Below are 20,208 nucleotides of genomic sequence, written 5' to 3'. Positions count from 1 at the left end.
GGCAGTCTGGTCTTCTCTTATTTCCGCCACCTTGTCCCTGTAGGGGAATTTGAGTATCTGATGATAGGAGGAGGGAACAACCTCCATCAAATGAAGCCAGGTCCTGCCCATGATTGCATTATACGTCGAGGGCAGATCCATGACAAGGAAATCCACCTCAACTGTTCTTGGACCTACCATGGCTGGCACTCTTATCCTTCCAAGTGGCCAAACTGGGGTTGCATTAAGTCCTACCAGATGTGTTGGAACATGAATCGAGTCTGCATGAGTTTTCCCTAACTTTTGGAAGAGTTAATAATACATGATCTTTGTGGAGCTACCCTGGTCTACCATCATTCGCTTCACTATCGCTGCTCTAATTTGTAGAGAGATCACAAGAGCGTCATTATGCAGGAAGATCACCATTGTTGCATCTTCCTTTGTAAAAGTGATTGTAGTTGTCTCCCTCGGCCTCTTGGTTCCTAACTTGTGATTAAAATCCATCTGCATCAGCTCTTGCTGATGTCGGGCCTTCCTATACTCCATCCGCCTCATTTTGCCACTAAGTTGTGCGTCCGGCACCATTGCATCAATAAAATTAACTACGTAGTGCAAAGGTTCTCCTCGTTCCTTTGGTTGGAGCTCTGCCTTCTTTTCGGCAGCGGTCTTTTTCTTTGTCAATGAACTCCTTAAGATGCCCTTACCGTACCAATTCTTCCAAGTGTCATTTGAACTCTCTACAGTCTTCCATCCTGTGGCCTTTGTCTCTATGATAGGAACACCATTTGGACTGGTTTCGAGTGGACGGATCCCCTGACATCTTATTTGGACGCTGAAAATACGGCTTGTTCGTGATCTGAGGCAGAATTCAGAAAATTGGGTCTTTAAATATTGTTTTTACTGCCTCATAAGAACTGGGCTTTGGGTCCTTCTTTGATTCTTTTCCTTGTCCGCTATTCTTTTCAAACTTTCTATTATCCTTCTATTGGGTCCTTTTTTGGGAAATATACTGCTGATCCCCCTTCTTGTCCTCTTCTAGTTTGACGTATTGCTTAATCCTGTCTTAGAGCGTAGCCATGCTTTTGGGTGGAGCCATCGTCAAACTTTCTCACAATTTATAATCACGAGGGAGCCCGAGGCAAAAAGTAGCCACTGCGGTCCTTTCATCACAATCTTCTATATCCGCGTAGGTATCTGAATACCTGGCGGCGTATCCAATGTAAAGCAAACAGCGTATCCAATGTTGCTGGGTCTCGACTATTTGCTATGAACCTTGCTACGAAGATCCGTGCTAACTCCTTCCAAGACGAAACTAAGTTCTTTGGAAGTTGGTGGAACCATTTCATGGCTGTAGTCCCGAGGCTAGACGGAAACATTTTGCACATGAGTCCGTCCTGACCTGCCTGCCCATAGAGTCATCTTATGATTGTAGGCTGAAATATGTGCTACATGATCTGTTTTCCCGTCATAGACTACAAATCCAGAGGTGAGAACTTGTTTGGTGGATCTTCCAGTCACAGAGCCCGCACAAAGGGTATGGAAATCATTTTTCTGAGGCTTTGTTCGGCCTTCTTCTGAGCGCTCCATAGGACCTCCTCAGTGTCTTTCTTCATTCTAATTCCTGGGAAAGGGCTTTGGCCCCTTATCCTCCTAGACGGCTGTGGGGATTTGTTCCTCGCACCCCTTGGAGATGGAATGCGCCTTCTCCTCTCCATAACTAGTCCCCTCCTCCGGTGGGACCTCCCAATGCTATCGCTGTCATGCTCCTGAACACGCTTTGGGTCTGCATCCCTGACACCATGGACAACACTCTGGATTTCACTAGCCAAACACTTCCTTTTTCTCCTCATGGTTTGGAGTCTTTCCCTTAGAGCTTGAGCATGCTCTTGTCTCTCTAGCAAGTCCTCTTTTGCCTTTAAGAGGGCTTCTTCTAATTCCAATTCATTTGGAATTTGCCCTTCTATTTCATCATGATTGTATTGAGCCTTATCCTCATCTGGATGAAGCAGTTCTTCCTATCTTGACACTTCCGGATCTTGAGACATGGCTTATATTAAAGAACTCTTCGTTTCCCACAGACGGTGCCAATTGTCGATGCTAGATTTGCATCGAAGTATAGAATATGTATAAATAGAAAGCTTTAAGAAAATACCAGCATGTCTGATCTTTTATTAGAGTAGAGTGTCCAATAATCCCCTTAAAAATGTGGGAATGATATGTATTTATAGGTCTTGCAAGTTTGTCAGTGGATACAATTATGCCAGTTCCTAAGACAATTTAACCACCTCTGGTAACCTCCTATTGAACTGCTCTAGCCTAATTGTAACCATGAACTGTTTGAACTGTCAGATAAACTACTTCTAGATAAAGCTCTTTTGTCTTTGAGCTGCCAATCTTCTGGAACCGTACTGACATACATACGGAGTGTAGTTATTTGCTACACAGTGGATCATCAGAAGGTATGGATACTATTGGCCTTTTATCCTGACAGATTGTATTCAATACTTCAAGGGACATCAGCCTTGTCAGATACACGACATATTCAACATGTACTAGCTACTACCATGCAAGCAATTGTGAAACTATGGTCATTCAGGGGATGGGCTAAGCAAAGTCTATTGACAAAGTGTTGAAAAACGTTATCGAGAGAATGGTGGAGAATAGACCAAGAGCTTGACATGAGGCTCTTTTAGAAGCTCTTTGGGCCTACATAACATCAAAAAGGACAGCAACAGGAGCTACACCATTTATGCCGACTTATGGGCAGGATGTAGTTCTTCCTATGGAGATGACAATCAAATCAACAAGGGTAGCTTTGCAGAATCAATTATCTCATGCAGATTACTATCAGGCCATGACGAATTAGATAGCCTTGATGAAATCAGACTTTCTGCCTATGATCATCTTCAAGTTTTGAAGCAGAATGTTATGAAGGCTTACAACAGGAGAGTACTAGAAAAGACATTTGTTGTTGCATACTTGGTCTAGAAAGTCATTCTCCCTATTGGTCAAAGAGACTCAACATATGGAAAATGGTCACAATCCTGGGAAGGACCCTATCAGGTGACAGAAGTGAAGAAAGGAGGTGTTTACTATTTACAAGATCTGGATGGGACTCAACACAAGCATCCTATAAATGGGAAGTATCTCAAAAGGTATTACCATACTCTATAGGAAGGTATGGATAAGTCTATTTTGTGCTAACCTTCTACCCTATGAAAAAAGTCAAAAAATATTTTTACACAGAATAAAACCTCATCCATTCTACCCAATCCATTCAAAATACACCACCAAAAAAGTCCAAAAAAAAAATAATCAAAATTCAGTAAGTTACAAGGAGCTTTCAAGTGAACCTCAATGGAAACCTAGGGAAAACAGAAACAGGGGGAAGAAGTAATAAATTCATTAGGATTAAGGGTTATCAAGCATCACTTCCAGAGGCATCCTTAGCAGCTTCATCATCAGCCAACGACACGTCAATCGGCACAATAGCAATCGAAAGAGAAGCTTCTTCAGAAGGGATATTCAACTTAGCATATATATCCTTTAGCTGGTCCCATTTGGCAATGGTAGCTACAATATTCACCTCAATGAAGGACTTTTCATTAGCTATAGTGGCTGCATGATCATCCATCTTGGATACCTGAGCATACACATCCTAAGAATCCTTAAGAGTGACAACATTTTTCTAAGAAATACCAGTCAGAGTCTCTTCATGTAGCCTCACTTCGGCCTGAAGGGTGATAATTCTTCGTTTTAGTTCTTTAATGGTCCTTCACTCCTCTTCCTCAGCAACCAAAGAAGATTGCAGCTCACTGCCCTGATTATGAAATTTAGCATCAAGCTCCTCCCATTTCTCTTCTTCAATTCTGAAAGGTGAACCCTATTGTTGCTGAAGTCAGAGATAAGAATGAGGAGATCTTTTGAAAATTTCAGAAGCTTTCCACAGACAAAGTCAGACAAGTCAGAAGCCTGGAGAGTTTTTTCTATTGCAATCATCAGATTGTTGAACCTTGAATGGTTCATACAAGTCTCAAGCTCAGTGCCGCTAAGAATCTTCGGGAGCTTCTTTGTTGCAATGATCTTGTCATCAGAGAGTGGTTCTGGGCCAGAAGAACTTTAAGCCCCAACAACTAGAGTTCGAGGAACCAAGATTGGAGTCCGACTGACCAACTTCCCCAAAATTCCTAGATGTCAACAGCCCTACGAGGAGTAACAGATGGAGTGCTTTTCTTTTTCTTTGGAGGTAGAGGTGCTTGAGAAGAAGGGGAGTCATAATCAATCTGCAAAAAAAAAAAAACAAAGGGAGTACTCTCGAGGTTAGTAATTTGCATAATGATTTACTTAAAATAGAAGAGCTACATTTTCAAGAGAGTCAGGGATGGTATACACCTTTGGCAGACTAGTGGAGGGAAGAGTTCTTTTCGAGTATATTAGCCGCTGTCCAACACCAGAACTTTTGCCAAAGACCTGACAGCAACGGTCTTTCCAAACTTTTGGAAAGTTGCTGGAGTTCTTGTCGACACGGCAGAATCCACTTCAGGACTGTCATTTTCCTTAGAGGAGGCCTGAACAGAACCTGCAAATAACATCAACATTTAGTGCTTGCAGCAGATAGAATGCAGTAGCAGCAAATTTCTAAATCTTACCAGAGTCACCAAAGCCATTCAACCCTAGATCACGAGCCACAATGGCTAGGAGTTCTTCTAAATGATGGGATAATTTCTGATTCACATATCCTGTCCACCAATAAGTGAACTCTCGAGTGGTTTGGTGACATTCAATGAATGCAGAAATTCTTGCTAAAGACAGGATTGAAGTAGATACAGAGTATATGCTAATGAGTACACACTCCTACCAGAAAAAGATTTGTTTTCTAAAATGTATGGTGGTAGAGGAACTATCTAGATGAGTCCAAACTGTTGGGCCAGTTGAGCAGTATTGTAATACTCCACCCCATATTTGTTGTTGTGAGGGGATTTGCTAAAGTAGTATGGGAGATCTCTTGAATACATAAAATTGATCCAAAGTGGCACAATATTTTCAGCATCATCAGCAAGCTCTATGTCACAAGGATCAGTATTCAGCCAATTTGGAGCCTACCTTCGATCAAAGGGAAACCAAGCAAAGCTAGCAATCTGGGAGAAGTCCCGGTAGAAGTAGGAAAAGCAATCCTTCAAGCTATGGTCCAGAGGCTATACTCCTTTGAATTGTAGACCAAAGTAGTCTAGGTCTGAAAAAGCAGGATTTTCTTCAGGGCAATTTGGCTTGAAGTCTACCCAAAACAATAACTGCATAATCTAAAGGGGCCAGGGCAACTTTCAAAGCCAAACTCGATGAATGATCGCATAGCACGGTACACCAATGCCAGAACCATAGGAGCGAAGGAGTACACTACATTATGAGCCTAACAAAGAGCGAGTCTGGTGAAGGAGGCCCTTATTGTCATGCCCCGATCCTCGGAGCATGAAGAACACGACAAATACATACAAACCACATGCACCAACCACAACCACGTGCATCTCACGTGTTACATCCCAAATCAACCTAAATTTTTTTCAATAATTTCGGCAGCATCTCCCCATAAATTGGGGAAACCAACCTGTAAACATATCACACACAAAGAAAAAACACTTCTAATACCATCAAAATCAACCGACCCGTAGGTCCACCGTCAAACACATTCCCTATCATCATCATCCAACACACAGTAGTCACGGCCCATCACTCCCGGCCAACAAAACAACATCATACATCAATCCAGCCATAACCATAGTACATCAATGTACTTAAACAACTAAAACATGCCAACATCACACCATACATATATATATATGTCCACACACACGTGTCAAATAAACACAAAAGTCCAGGCCACCTCCGTCACGTGTCCTCCAGCTGATCCGCAGCCTGTGTACTAGATCCTGTCTCACCTGTGGGGAGAAAAATAGATAGGGTGAGCAGAAGGCTCAATAGGGACGAAACACAAGAGCATAAGTAAAGAATAATAAGGTTGGAGAAGAAACAACGTTTAATCAATGCAACAAAAGGCAATGCAAACTAATGCACCCGATCAACCCAACCGAACCTCCATATCCTCCTCCAATGACACCCAAGCCGACAAATTAGTTTCCGACCCTATGGCGACAAGCCGACGAGAATCCAGTGCACTACTTCTCTCTCTAGCATCCAATCAATACCAACATCAAATACCAGTCATCCAACATCATAAATCACAAACCACTAGAGAGAAAGTTGGCACACATGTGGTCGCAACCACTCACTGCTGGCCCCACAGTGATATTTCAGCCTGCCACGCCTGGCCTAGCATCAAATAACTAGCTAGCGTGCAGTAATAAATATCGCTACGGGAATCCTATGGACTAGGACCATCACAAGGCTCCTATCCATCATCCACGCACGTGCCCAAGTAACATCCAACACCTAACGTGAGCCCGGGACCACCCTCGGAACCCACCATGGATCTAATGTAAATTCTTACAATTCATGTCATTCGTGCAACACATATATATATAAAAACATTCATTCGTCGTGATACATGAAGATTTACGTAATGCTCGATTTATGACCAAGCATTCCAAGGTTATATAATCACCAAACTAAAACACATATAATATGTCATTGACAAGTAGGTAAAGAAACAATGGTAAGCCCTCAAGGCTTGTTTGCTCTCGAAAAAGATTGAGACGAAAACCAAAACTTACCATTTAAGCAATTCGGTGGCCTGAAAATATTTTGAAATAAAAGGGTAAGAAATCCTTACCTCAAAATGGACTCGAAATTCTCACCAACAAGCAATGTATGCTCCACGCCAATTCACAAACCTATTTAATGAAATAAACTCCACTTAGTTCCCATATTCATCAACCATTCAAATCCCCCATTCCATACTCCATAATATCCTCATTTCCACTAAATTTATATTCTACCTTAAGTCTCTAAGGTTAAACAATTAAAATCATACCACAATATTATTTTTCATCCTAACACAACCTTAATTAAAACAATTGAAGTCAAGAATCCTTACCTTGAAGCTTGGTAATTCCACCAAATCAAGATAACAAAGGACTCTCTTGAATTGGTTCAAAAACCTCACTTGAACCTAGAAATATAACAAAATTAGAACCAAATTTGAAGTTATTGAACAAAGAAATTCTCATTGAGCCAAAAACCCCAAAACTCATTTAACTCTCAAACCCCAAAACCAAAACTTTACCTCAATCCAACTCTTTTCTTGTAGAAAATCAAAGTATGTGTGTGTGTCCACCTAAGAATGACCCTTGTCGGCCGGAGCTTCGCTGGAGAGTCGCCGGAAATGGCTGTCGTGGGTGGATGGTTGGAGCAAACAAAGAAAAGTGTTTAACTTTTCTTTTTTTAGAATACTCGGGTGAGGGTTGTGATGCGCCCTCACCCATTTATGTTTTATTTAAAAAAAAAAAAAGAAACTCAATTATTTATTTTTTTTTCTCTTTTAACTTTTTGCCCCAAAAATCATTTCTTATATTCTTTAAATCCTCCCAATAATTCTTTTTACCCTACAATTTTATTCTTTTTATAACTAAAGCCAATTTATTCATTTTATTTTTATTATTCTATATTTTTTATTTTATTTTGAGACGGGGTATTACATCCTCCTCTCCCTATAAAAATTTCGCCCTCGAAATTCAGGTACGTACCCATGGATATGAACAAATTGGGATACTTTTCCCACATCTTGGACTCCAACTCCCACGTCGCTTCCTCCGTCCTGTGATGCAACCATAACACTTTTACTAATGAAATTACACTCGATCTCGTAACATTTTCCCGTCTATCCAAGATTCGCAACGGTTGTAGAATATACGTTCCATCTTCTTCCACCTCTAAAGCGGACCAATCCAACACATGTGATGGATCCGGTTCATATTTCCTCAACACTGACACATGAAACACGTTATGAACCTTGGACAATCGTGGCGAATAGCCAACCGATATGCCACCGGTCCAATCCGCTCTAAAATCTCAAACGGTCCAATATACCGCGGAGCTAGCTTCCCTTGCTTGCTAAATCTCTAAATTCCCCTACGCGGACTCACCTTCAAGAATACGTTACCACCCACCACAAACTCCAATGGTCTTCTTCTTTGGTCGGCGTAGGACTTTTGCCTACTTTGAGTCGTAAGTAAATGCTTTCGTATTCCCTCCACCTTCTCTTGCGTCTCTTTCTCCAAATCCGGACTTGATAATGTTGTTTCTCCAACCTCCGCCCAACACAATGGTGATCTACAAGGTCTCCCATACAAAGCTTCATATGGCGCCATTTCAATGCTACTTTGGTAGGAGTTGTTGTATACAAACTCCACCAAAGGCATATGATCCTCCAACTACCCCCGAAATCCATAATGCATGCCCGAAGCATATCTTCCAATATCTGAATAGTCCTCTCACTCTGACCATCACTCTACGGATGAAACGTAGTAGAGAAACATAGTTTTGTTCTCAATGCCTCCTGCAAGCTCTCCCAAAACCTACTAGTAAATTGTGTATCTCTATCCGATAGTATACAAAGTGGCACTCCATGCAACCTTACAATCTCATGAATGTATAATCGGCTCAAAGACTCCAACATGTCCATTTTGCTAACCGGAAGAAAATGTGCCAATTTCGTCAATCTATCCACAATCACCCATATTGCATCATGCCCACGAGTAGATCTTGACAATGCCATCAAAAAATCAATCGTGATATGTTCCCATTTCCGCTCTGCCACTGAAAGTGGCTGTAATAATCCTACCGGTTTCTGATGCTCCGCCTTCACCTGCTGACAGATAAGGCACTTCGTAATATACCTTGTCACATCGGCCTTCATACCTCTCTACCAAAATTGTCTCTGCAAATCTCTATACATCTTGGTACCCCCTGGATGCATAGCAAATCTCGAATGATGCGCCTCTCTCAAAATCTCCTCATGTAGCTCTTCATCCTCGAGTACTATCAATCTACCTGCACATCGTACTCCTCCATCCGTGCCCTAATCCAACCACTCTCCTCTTCAAAAGTATCAAATGTAGCATCTCCAATTTGAGCATCTATTACTCTCTGGATCAATACAAGACGAGAAACAATGCTCCCCAAGGACATATGGCTACCCTACTCCTGTAGCTCCAACCCAAAATTGTCAACCGTCTCCAACATCTCCCACTCTCGCATCGCCAACCTCGTAACTCGTTCTTCCTACTCCAGGCATCCGCAACTACATTCGTCTTCCCTGGATGATAATTCAATGAGAAATCATAATCCTCCAAGTACTCCATCCACCTTCGTTGCCTCTGATTCAACTCGTTTTGCGTGAAGAGATATTTGAGGCTCTTACGATCTGAGAACACCTCAAATCTCCCTCCATACAAGTAATATCTCCACTGCTTCAATGCAAATACTACCGCTGCCAACTCTAGGTCATGCACTGAGAAATTATGTTTGTGTGTCTTCAATAATCACGAGCCATACATTACAACTCTTCCATGCTACATCAATACATATCCTAGTCCAACTTTGGACGCATCGCAATACACCTGATATCCCACATCTCTCTCCGGAACTATCAACACCTGATAGCCCCAAGAAACTTCGTATCTCCGTAACATTCTTAGGCTGCTCCCACTTCACTACCGTCTCTACTTTGGATGCATCAACTGCCACTCTCTCCTGAGTAATCACATGGCCCAAGAACTTCACCTCTGTCACCCAGAATTCACACTTGCTCAATTTTGCATACAACCGATGTTCTCTCAAAGTCTGCAATACTATTCTTAAATGCTGCTCATACTCCTCTACGGTAGGTGAATAAATCAAAATGTCATCTATGATACAATCACAAAACGATCCAGAAATAGGTGAAGAACCAGCTGCATCAAGTCCATGAACGTTGCCGGGGCATTTGTGAGCCCAAATGGCATCACCAACAACTCATAGTATCCATATCGAGTTCTAAATGCTGTTTTTGAAACATCCTCCTCCCGAATCCTCAACTAATGATAGCTCGATCGCAAATCAATCTTTGAAAATTATCGTGCTCCTCTAAACTAATCAAACAAGTCATTGATTCTTGACAACGGATACTTATTCTTCACAGTCACCCGATTCAACTGTCGATAATCAATGCACATACACAACGTGCCTCTTTCTTCTTCACAAATAACACCAGTGATCCCCACGATGAAACACTCAGTCTGATAAATTTCTTCTTCTCCAAATCCTCTAACTGTATCTTCAATTCCCGTAACTATGCTGGAGCCATCCAATACGGAGCAATCGAAATTGGCTTCGTATCTTGAAGCAAATCAATGACAAACTCTATCTCCCTTCACGGAGGTAGACCTAGCAAATCCTCAGGAAAAATATCCATGAACTCCTCAACTACAAGCGTCGGGGCAATCACCTTGCCACTAGGTGTAGAAGTAGTCAAACTCACCACTGAACAATCGGCGTAGGAGGGGTTGTCCAAAAAATATGGACAAGGAACACCCCTGGATCCCCTCAATTGAATCACCACCCTATCAGGCGCACTTAAAGTAATCCTCCTCTCCCAAAAGTCTAAAACTGCTTTTTGCTCTGTCAACCAATCTACTCCCAAGATTACATCAAAATCTTGGAAGTCAAGAGCGTACAAATTAGCGGTAAAATCGATATCACCACATCGGTCTCACCTCTAACCCCAAAGCCAATGCAAATGAAGGAGTGATAAAGGAACTAGTAGCACCCGAATCAAATAACACTCTAGCCCAACAATTAGAAACAAGGAACGTACCCCAACAAAGTTCTGATGCTCTGGTGCTATCTGGTGAGTAAGAGCAAATGCTCATCCCTGAGTCAAAGGATGTTACTGCTGTGACTGCTGCTGCTGCTGCGACTGCTTAGCTGGTGGTCGTCCCCTCCCTGATGGTGTAGATGTAGTAGGGGGTGCATGGAGGGCCGGACGAGCTGGTGGTGCTGGCAAGTACTGATCCTGCTGTCCTCCTCGCTCAAGCTGAGGACAATTTGCCATCCGGTGGCCAACCCTACGACACCGAAAACACTCCATCCCCTGAACTGTACACTGTGCTCTCAAATGTCCAGGACATCCACATTGATAACAAATCCTCTGCCCCTGATGTGTATCTCTACCACCTCGTGGCCTCTGGTCTCTACGTCGACCTCCACTCTGTCCCTCCTGTCTCTGCCCATCGGTCCTTTGTCTCTTCTGACCTCCTCAAGAAGAAGTACCTGCCACAGATGTTGTTCGACCTCTATACGTATCCCAATACCTCTGAGACTCCCTGAAACTCATCTCATACTGTAAGGCCATCTCCACCATATCAGCATAAGTCTGCAACCTCAATCCCACTGAATGTGTAGCTATAGCAGGAAGCAATCCCTATCTGAACTGCTCTGCCTTGCTCTTCTCATCTGGCGCATACCTCCTACAAAATTTGTATAGCTCCTCAAACTTCCTCTCATACTGACTCACAGTCATATCCGGAGTCTACTGACATGTCAAGAACTCACAGGTTCTATCCATACGATAAGACTACGACACAAAATGTTGCATGAACAACTCATCAAATGATAACCACGTCAATGTCTCTCTCCTGTGATCTAATGAATCCTACCAATCATAAGCTGTCCCCCTCAGATAATATGAAGCCAGTAATACACATCTCTCATCTAGAATCCCCAGAGTCTCAAATCGACGTGACATCTGTCGAATCCACTCATATGCACGTGCCACATCCACATCACCTGTAAAAGTGGGTGGATCAGTTTTTCGTAGCTGATCCAACTCTGTCAACTCTCGTCTAGGTCTCTTCACACCCTACTCGTCTCCCCGTACCCCTAAAGTCTGTCCCTTACTGCTGACCTCTGGTGTTAGTGCAGTCTGAGTCTGCACTAGTCGAGTAACTACCCCGATCATCTCTGACATTCTCCTCATGGACTGTTCCTACGCTACCAACAGTGGAGCAAATTGCGCTGCTATTGCAGGCTGAGTAGGTGTTGGGATCTCCTCACCTATCTCATGCACGAGTGTCGGCTCATCTCCGAACTTCTGGCCTAAATCCTCCTCGTACACTGGAGGATCTATCACACTCAACTCTGGAAATAAATGTGTGTCCAGCTTAGTGGACTCGACTGTTCCGATCCCCGATAATCCCCTGACTATTGGGTCCTCGAAAGACACGCGTCCATGCTCTCCCCCACGTCTCCCATCACGGGAACGAATAGTCCTACGTGTGTCCATTTGTAGCACAGAAGACGCAACTTTCCGCCAATACAAATGGGATTCGAGGATTTACGGGATTAAAGAAAACATATCGGATCAGCAGAGGTCGTGATGTTGCCTGGAGAACCATATATAATCAAACCACAACACAACAAAGACACTCACACATGCATACTGACCCACTCCCTAGGTCCCAAACAGAGCCAAACCAAATAAAAATAAATAAAATATAGAATAATAAAAATAAAATGAATAAATTGGCTTTAGTTATAAAAAGAATAAAATTGTAGGGTAAAAAGAATTATTGGGAGGATTTAAAGAATATAGGAAATGATTTTTGGGACAAAAAGTTAAAAGCGAGGGCGCATCACAGCCCTCACGCGAGTATTTTAAAAAGAGAAAAGTTAAACACTTTTCTTTGTTTGCTCCAACCACCCACGCACGGCAGCTATTTTCGACGACTCTCAGGCGAAGCTCCGGTCTACAAGGGTCATTCTTAGATGGACACACACACATGCTTTGATTTTCTACAAGAAAAGAGTTGGATTGAGGTAAAGTTTTGGTTTTGGGGTTCGAGAGTTAAATGGGTTTTGGGGTTTTTGGCTCAATGAGAGTTTCTTTGTTCAATAACTTCAAATTTGGTTCTAATTTTGTTATATTTCTAGGTTCAAGTCAGGTTTTTGAACCAATTCAAGAGAATCCTTTGTTATCTTGATTTGGTGGAATTACCAATCTTCAAGGTAAGGATTCTTGACTCCAATTGTTTTAATTAAGGTTGTGTTTAATATTGTGGTATGATTTTAATTGTTTAACCTTAGAGACTTAAGGTAGAATATAAATTTAGTGGAAATGAGGATATTATGGAGTATGGAATGTGGGATTTGAATGGGTTGATGAATATGGGAACTAAGTGGAGTTTATTTCATTAAATATGTTTGTGAATTGGCGTGGAACATACGTTGCTTGTTGGTGAGAATTTCAAGTCCATTTTGAGGTAGGGATTTCTTACCATTTTATTTCGAAATATTTTCAAGCCACCGAATTGCTTAAATGGTAAGTTTTGATTTTCGTCTCAATCTTTTTCGAGAGGAAACAAGCCTTGAGGGCTTACCATTGTTTCTTTACCTACTTGTCAATGACATATTATATGTGATTTAGTTTGGTGATTATATAACCTTGGAATGCTTGGTCATAAATCGGGCATTATGTAAATCTTCATGCATCACGACGAATGAATGTTTTTATATATATGTGTTGCACGAATAACATGAATTGTAAGAATTTACATTAGATGCATGGTGGGTTCCGAGGGTGGTCCCGGGCTCATGTTAAGTGTTGGATGTTACTTGGGCATGTGTAAGGATGATGGATAGGAGCCTTGTGATGGTCCTAGTCCATAGGATTCCCGTAGCGTTATTTACTACTGCACACTGGCTAGTTATTTGATGCTAGGCCAAGCGTGGCAGGCTGAGATATCACTGTGGGGCCAGCAGTGAGTGGTTACAACCACATGTGTGCCAACCTTCTCTCTAGTGGTTTGTGATTTACGATGTTGGATGACTGGTATTTGATGTTGGTATTGATTGGATGCTAAAGAGAGAGGTAGTGCGGTGGATTCTCGTCGGCTTATCACCACAGGGCGGGAATCTGGTCTCGTCGGCTTGGGTGTCATTGGAGGCGGATATGGAGGCTCGGTTGGATTGATCGGGTGCATTAGTTTGCATTGCATTTTGTTGCATTAATTAAACGTTGTTTCTTCTCCAACCTTATTATTCTTTACTTGTGCTCTTGTGTTTCGTCCCTACTGAGCCTTCTGCTAACCCTATCTATTTTTCTCCCCAAAGGTGAGATAGGATCTAATGCATAGGCTGCAGATCAGTAGGAGGACGCGTGATGGAGGTGGCCTGGACTTTTATGTTTATTTGACACGTGTGTGTGGATATATATATGCGTGTGTGTGTGTGTGTGATGTTGGCAAGTTTTAGTTGTTTAAGTACATTGATGTACTATGGTTATGGCTGGATTGATGTATGGTGTTGTTTTGTTGGCCGGGAGTGATGGGCCGTGACTACTGTGTGTTGGATGATGATGACGGGGTATGTGTTTGACGGTGGACCTACGGGTCGGTTGATTTTGATGGTATTAGAAGTGTTTTTTCTTTGTGTGTGATCTGTTTACAGGTTGGTTTCCCCAATTTATGGGGAGATACTGCCGAATTTTTTGAAAAAATTTTAGGTTGATTTGGGATGTAACACGTGAGATGCAAGTGGTTGTGTTTGGTGCATGTGGTTTGTGTGTATTCGTCATTTTCTTCATGCTCCGCGGATCGGGGCTTAACATTTATCTTCTATAAAATTTTTCAGCCAATAGGGGTATGAGATGTCTTTCACTTTTGGGTAGGAGAAGGAGGCCTTCTCAGGAGGCTCAATAGCATTGTTGGGCTTTAGACCATCAAATCTAGTTCCCAGAATAAAAGTAAGATCTTGGAGAGTGGGACTCATAAATCCAGCCCTAAAATGGAAGAGTTGTCCCCATTTCCCAGAATTGGGTAGCGGCACACAAGAGGGTTTTGTCAACATGGACTTTTTGTTCACTAATCAGGAGGAAATCATGGATACCCATTCTTTTCCACATATGTTTCAGATGAGGGTATAGATGACCCAGTCAGGTTCCATATCGTGGATCCTCCGTTGTCCAAGGACGGATTTGAGAAGTTTTAAAATAGGTAGCCCATGCATGGACATGGTTGAAATGAAGCTCGTACCGGCAAAGAGGGTCAAAAGAGTTCAAAGATTTTGGATAAGAACTAGGGAAAGAAGTGGCAAGACCAAACCTTTCAGATCCAAAAGCAGGGGTTGGAACCAATAGGAAATGATGAGCATTTATGGGGATTTCTTCTTGGGTAATGATTTTTTAGACCTCAAAACTTGGGCTGGAAGAAGGAGACGAAGTTTCAGTAGTGGTGTAACGCCCCGACCCAGAATGCGTTACTTTTGGTATCCTCTTAATCAATATCCTAATTAATTCAATCATTAAGTCACCGAAAATTTTGGCAGCACCTCCCCTATTACAGAGGATACCAACCAGGAGTAAACGCGTAGCAACATCACAAATATATTCACAACCTAGGCAGGGCCTCCGGCCATCTAACAATTCATATCATAGTTAAATTCTCAAGTCTAAGCAGGGCCTCAGGCCACCTAACAAATCATATCATCAATCAATTTTCAACTCTAAGTAGGGTCTGAGGCCACCTAACAATCACATATAATTTCTCCACACAAAAAACATGTATAATCAACAACTAACACAAGTAGCAATCCTGCCAACACAGGAAATCGTCAAGACACAAAGTCCACAAACCCGGTTCAGGAGTCCCGATCACACGGAGCACCCTCCCAACCATCCATCCCACCATCGAAAAGGGATATCACACCATATGTCTCAACTAAGAAAATAGGTACGACAAAATAGTAATAATATAATCAAAGTTTAGAACCATCTAGTCCTATCACTCTCCAGGGGTCCATCCATGTCACGAACCCTCCTCCTGATCCGCGACCATGGTACCGGAACTAGACTCACCTGCGAGGAGGGAATAGGAGAAAGAAAAACGTGAGCGAAAGGCCTAGTAGGGAATAATAAAGAGTAAGTGAATAACGTAAGGCTGAAATATTAAAGAAAGGCACAAATGCAACAATATGATAGCTAACATCATGCACACCAAACCCAAGTAGATAACCACACCATATGAGATCCTAACTTGGCCCACCGACATTCCTATACATATCGGGACCCTAAACAGCCCAACGACATCATCGCATGGTGCTTCGAGTACATGTGAAATCCTGACTCGGCCCATTGGCGTTTCCATATTCTTAGGAACCCTGAACAGTCCACCGGCATTCCACATTTCACATCAATCAAACTTGGGAGATGTACGGGTCCATACCCGACATCAACCGTGCAACTACAATGCATGTCCAACATGGTTAAACAATAAAGTATACATACAACCTACAAATATATACTACTACATGATGCATGTTCAAGAATAATCCATGCTCAATAAAAGACTGAACATGTAGGGTATGCAATAAAACTCAAGTCATACAACAAAGTAAACACAATGGGGTTGTTCTCCCTTAGGGACAATTAAGGCGAGAACGCGAATCATAATGAACAATGACAAAAGATAAACATTCTTAATAGAAGGACATATTCGAAGAGAATAGCAAAGGGTGGAATTTCCCTACCTCAAAGCGAATTGCAAATTATTACCACAAACGCAACGTATACTCCACATAAATTCACTAACCTATTCAATAAAATAAACTTCATTAAATTTCCATATTCACCAATCACTCAAGTCTCACATTCCATACTTTAAAATTCAACCCATTTCTTAGAAATCCACATTCTACCTTAAATTCAAAGGTTAAACAATCTAATCCCACCATATATTATTTCTCATGTCAACCCAACCTTAAATAGAACAATTAAAATTAATAACACTTACCTTGAAGCTTGTTAGTGTCTTCAATTCAAGAAATCAAACTCTTCTCTAGAGTTGATTCAAAACCCACACTTGAATCTAGTAATACAATATGATTAGAGTCTAATTTGAGCAATTGAACAAAGAAAACTCCCAAAGAATCAAAATCCTCAAAACCCACTTATACCCACAAGCCTAAGTTCAAAAATTACCTTAATCTTCTATTTTCTTGTAAGAAATTGAAGCATGTGTGTGGTCTTAGAGAGGAGAGTACCTTGCCAGCCGGAAAACTCACTGGAATGTCGTCGGAAGCAGCTGGTCAAATTACTTTTTATTACTTTTTTTTTGTTCAATTACTTATTTGACCTTAACTTTAATTTAAATATTCTTTGAGCCCTTATGACATTCTAATTTCACCCACAACTTTTATTATTTTCCACAACTAAGTCTCCTTCATTCATTTTATTTTTATTATTCTATATTTTCTTTCCTTTTTATTAGAACGGGGTATTACAAGTGGCCATGAAGAAAAGTACGGAGGAAGGTTTTGGAAGAGAAGAGTTTGTGGAGAAAAAGAAGATGAAAAGACAAAGGGGCAATAAAAAGTTTTGCTTCTGTCAGAATTTGTGTGGAAGTAAAACACCAACAATGAAAGCGTGCCAGCTCAACTGATTGGGTAAGATTGAGGTTCAAAATCACGATAGTTGCGCATTTAATGGGAGGATCAAAAATTCAAACCCTTCTCTTGTTCTAAGAGGAAAGTTTGAAGGGTGTACCAAAATCAAATCCTACAAGTCAGCTGACACGTAGCAAGGCAGGACCCACAATGCACAAAAGCGGTCAATCTCCTAGTGACATGTGGCGGAAGCAAGGAGGAATTTTACACTAGTTTGTGTTCATTTTGTAGGTTTCTAATTGGTTGCTGGCATGAAATTTAAGGATTAGTTCCCAGAAATCAAGGTTGTCCAAGATTTATTGTCCAATAGTCTACAATTTAAGGAGTCTTGGATTTAACGGATAAATTCCTTTCAAACGTGGTCTGTTGGATAACTATCGAGATTTTTGTAGGATTACATCAAGGAGAGTCTTGAAGAAACGGAAGTCTATTAGCTGAACCTCCCAGTTTTCTCTCAAACATGTTAAAGCTAAAGCACGACTCCACGAGGCTAAAACCACATTCGTCTTGAACAAACTTAGAAGTTTATATTTTTAAACGATCTTTCGTGCAGAAGCAACAACGAAATAAGTGTCATCAGCAATGTTCTCATATTTTCGACCATGAAACCTATATACTAGTCTAAGATAGCCCATCATCCCTATTTTTAGAAGAAGGTTACGGTTATGAAGCCCACTAACCTAGTCACGTCATTAAGCAGTAAGAGAGTGGTTTTACCACGATTCTCATGATGTCCCATGACAAATACTTGAATAAGAACAGAAGAAGTGTCCATCACTTGGCACTATAAAAGAAGAAGAAGAAGAAACAACAAGGCACCCCCCGTCAAACACAGATACATCGTCTTCAATCCTTTATTGCTTTCTTAGGCATGACTCTGACCACTTATCTTTTTATTTAGCATGGCTCTGCACCAACTAGTACTTAGATTCATCTTTCCAGCCTCTGCGGCTATGTTTTAGTTTAAGCTTGTAAAGCACGCCTACATCCCAGGATGTATCCCTTTTCAATGAAAATCCTGATGCATTCGAGCAATGCGTTATTTTTCATTTAATTCCAATAGAAGCTCTTTTCATTTCGGTGAAAGTATTATGTTTTCTTGCTTTTCTCTAGATTGACACTCCAGGCATTTTAAGTCCTTTTCCTGAAAGGCAAACCTCGAGTCAGGAGCTTGTGTTCTCTAACTACACACAATCGGTTTGGTGCAGAGGTCAGATTCGGTGCAGAATACTACAACAAACCATCCTATCAAATCCTTTGGGCTGATAGCAAGCCTTGGCACACTTGCAAATCCAACATCCATATCCACAAAACTCAAGTTCCCAACAACAAGAATAGTGAGATCTTCTGTCCAGAGCAGAAGATAACCAACACTTTCAAAGCTTGCTTAATTAGAGGTGGAACATGACTATTAATGAAAAATATTTTTTTTCAATTTTTGTAAGTAAAACATTTTTTAAAAAGGGTTAATTAGCAAAACGTCACTTAAATCAAAAATTTATTTCAATATATCCACTCTAATTTTTTTCAACCCATAAAGTCCATAAGTGCATAAAATTTATTCCATTGAGAACAAATTATTTGAAATAACTTTTTTTATTGACCATACTACCCTCAACCTTTGTTTTATTTCTAAATTTTAATAATTAAATATTTTTTTGATATCAGTGTGATTTGACAGTCATAACTCACTTGTTTGAGCTCTGATTGAGACTATTTTTGTGGCGTTGGAAAGAGGATTCAAAAACCCATAAAATTATATCTAATACAAGATTGAAGATTCAAACGTTGGAAAGAGGATTCAAAAACCCATAAGATTATATCTAATACAAGTTTGAAGATTCAAACATTTTAAAGCACAAATCAAGACTCAAAATTTGTGCTTCGGAGCTGTGTTTTTTACATCAATGTGTTCAACATTAGTATGTTCAGACAGTCATAACTCACTCATTTTATCTTCGATTGTGATGATTTTTGTGGCGTTGGAAAGAACACTAAAAAACACATAGATTTTGTTTGATATCATTTTAGAGATTCGATCATTTTAAAGGTCAAATTGAGGCTCAAAATTTGCACAACGGAGTTGTATCTTTACATCAATATGTTCAGACAGTCATATCTTACTCGTTTGAGTTTCGATTGAGACAATTTTTGTGACTTTGAAAAGAATATTCAAAAACCCATATAATTGTGCCTAATATATTTTTGAACATTTGAACATTTAAAGTCAAATCTAGGCTCAAAGTTAGTGTAGTGTTTCTGATGTTAGTGTCTATTAGTACAAATAACTCAAATTTACGTACAGTGTAGATAAATAAAATTTATATGCATTACATATAAATTCATTTTAGTGCAGATAAATTCATTACAAATGCAGATAAATTAAATTTATGTGTAATTTTTTCATCTCGAATATATCAACGAATGATCTTGTTTGAAAAAGTTTTTCACACTGATTTAGAATATATAATTTTTTTTTTCAAAATTCATTATATATTTTTCTTGATGAATTTGATTTTAAAATTAAGTAAAAGAGTACACCACTAAATTAAAAATCTTGCAAACTTCTAATTTATGATTTTTAAATTATTTTTCCGACCACAATTGGTTTAAAAAATAAAGCTCCTCCGTATCCATTAATGAATCGGCACAAAAGGTACGTTGATTTAGTCACCCACAAGACAAATGCACCACCAACATAGCTAACCTAACCAAACATAGTGATGGTGAATTGGAGAAAGAAAGCGAACTGACCAGGTTGAATAACCATAAATAAAACTCTACGGTTACAGGACCAAAAAT

General features: G+C 40.6%; 1 long non-coding RNA gene across 1 annotated transcript; it reads right to left on the bottom strand.

The window, feature by feature from the left end:
• Window positions 1-15,603: 15,603 nt before the first annotated feature.
• LOC120005425 lies at window positions 15,604-17,026 on the bottom strand. The gene is made up of 3 exons (XR_005469810.1): window positions 16,943-17,026; window positions 16,755-16,829; window positions 15,604-15,820 (listed from the first exon to the last, which is right to left on the bottom strand). It is a non-coding gene; the product is annotated as an uncharacterized LOC120005425 (long non-coding RNA).
• Between the last annotated feature and the right edge of the window lie 3,182 nt (window positions 17,027-20,208).

Source organism: Tripterygium wilfordii, chromosome 9 (genome assembly GCF_013401445.1).
Source record: "Tripterygium wilfordii isolate XIE 37 chromosome 9, ASM1340144v1, whole genome shotgun sequence".
In the NCBI taxonomy this organism is placed as follows: domain Eukaryota; kingdom Viridiplantae; phylum Streptophyta; class Magnoliopsida; order Celastrales; family Celastraceae; genus Tripterygium; species Tripterygium wilfordii.
The sequence above is the reverse complement of the archived record's forward strand: the minus strand, read 5'-3'. Positions and strand labels throughout refer to the sequence as shown.